This window comes from Polyodon spathula, chromosome 4, assembly GCF_017654505.1.
Source record: "Polyodon spathula isolate WHYD16114869_AA chromosome 4, ASM1765450v1, whole genome shotgun sequence".
Classification (NCBI taxonomy): Eukaryota; Metazoa; Chordata; class Actinopteri; order Acipenseriformes; family Polyodontidae; genus Polyodon; species Polyodon spathula.
Genome location: NC_054537.1, coordinates 72220618 through 72222408, shown reverse-complemented (window position 1 = coordinate 72222408; position 1791 = coordinate 72220618).

The window sequence follows — 1791 nt, the reverse complement described above, 5'->3', positions numbered from 1 at the left end:
GGGGAACCTTACATGGAACAATATGCTATACAGGAACATCTGCTAACACATCGGGTCCCCGGAACAGAATGTGAAGTATAATTAAACCAAGATATTATAAAAGAAATGTCATGCTAAATGCCCATACCACAAACAAACTTTCATATTTGGAGAAAATACGTTTGAAGAAACCATTGAAGCAACAACTAGGGATGGGACGGTATAACATTTCCACGGTTTGATAACCTTAAAAATAAATACCACGGTAACCCTATATCACAGTTTGATTCATGCAAGTTATAAAAGGACGCAAATACAACACAGTTGCATTAAACGTGGATTGTATTCATGGTTTGCAGTTTGTGTTTGATTTTTGATTTTTTTTTTTTTTTCAACATAGAACCCTCCCAAACCAAGAAATTCTTAAGTCTTAATTCACGATGCTATTTTTTTTAGAGAATGCAAATAAATAATGTATTATGTTAACCCGTGTTAACATTGTGGAGCTTATTATTTGTCATGTAAAGAAAAAACTATAGACAGTAATCCGTTGCGTATCTGACTGCGGTGGGACCAGAGTAAGGGTAGATATGTAAAAAGTCAGATAAATGAAATCTGTTTTAAATACCATTATACACAGCTATAGTAATTAATATATTCACACAATTATTGTTTCAAAATTCAGCTTTTATTAGAGAGCTCCCTTAAATCCCTTGTTTAGAAAGATACAGGGCATGAATGCTTGTGACAGAGTAGCCGTCTGCTGTGTGGGTGCGTGCATTCGCTGCTGAGTGACAGGCAGGTGCTATCTTCAGCAGGATTCTCTGTTCCTGTTTGTATTTCTTGCTGGGGCAGTTTAACAGTAGCAGCAGTGCCTACTGTTTCATTTGCTGTAATGACAGTTATGGTCTCTATATTTTTAAAGAAGCTGTCCTTGAATCTGGGGTGTAGGAAACAAGCAGTGTCAATCAGTTTTTTTGATGTTGTCTCTTGAGTACCTTGCAATCAAGCCATCCTTTATGGAAGCCGTCATGTGCATGGCCAACTCGCTGTCATTTGTAACATGATGGACTGGCTGCAGTGCTGATGCAGTGACATAGCTTTCAGCAGCTAGAGGATCTGTAAATGTGTTTAACAGTAGTAACTTTATAGACAACTTCTAGGGTGGCAATATCTGTGTCTGTAGACATTAAATGCCATGTACTTCTATCACATGCCAGAGCAGCACATACACAGCCTGTTGTTCAATGAACCAAGACACCACACAATAAGCTGGTAACTACATCATGGATTAGGGTGCTTGAGGGACATTTAAATCAGCCTGCTTTTTGACTAGCTCCCTTCTCCTTTTCCAGCTGCAGATAAGGTCTTGAACACGATGTCGACAAGCTCAGTTTCTACTCAGTTTATTTTTAAGGCCTTTCCAATGGCCAGTTTCAGATTGTGGCCAAATCAATTAAATCCCACTGCAGACAATGCAAGCAGCTGTGTCAGCTCATGTTTGCCCCATTGTCAGCGGTTATGCCAGCAAGATTGCAGATGTTCAGGTTCCATTCAGAAAGGAGCTCTTGGAAAAAAAAGCTTGAATAGTGTCAGCAGTGTGGGCCTGGGGGATGCAAATTGTTTCCAGACGGTGTTTGTAATTTCTATTTTGTTATGTAATGAACTGTCAGGCGCATACAGGGTTCTCCATTGCTGGTCCACAGATTAGTTGCATGGGAAAAGTGACTTTCAGCTTCTTGTAGTGCATTATACATCTTGGGTATTTCCTTTGCAGAAAATGTTTTCTGGAAGGTAGCATATACTGTCAGT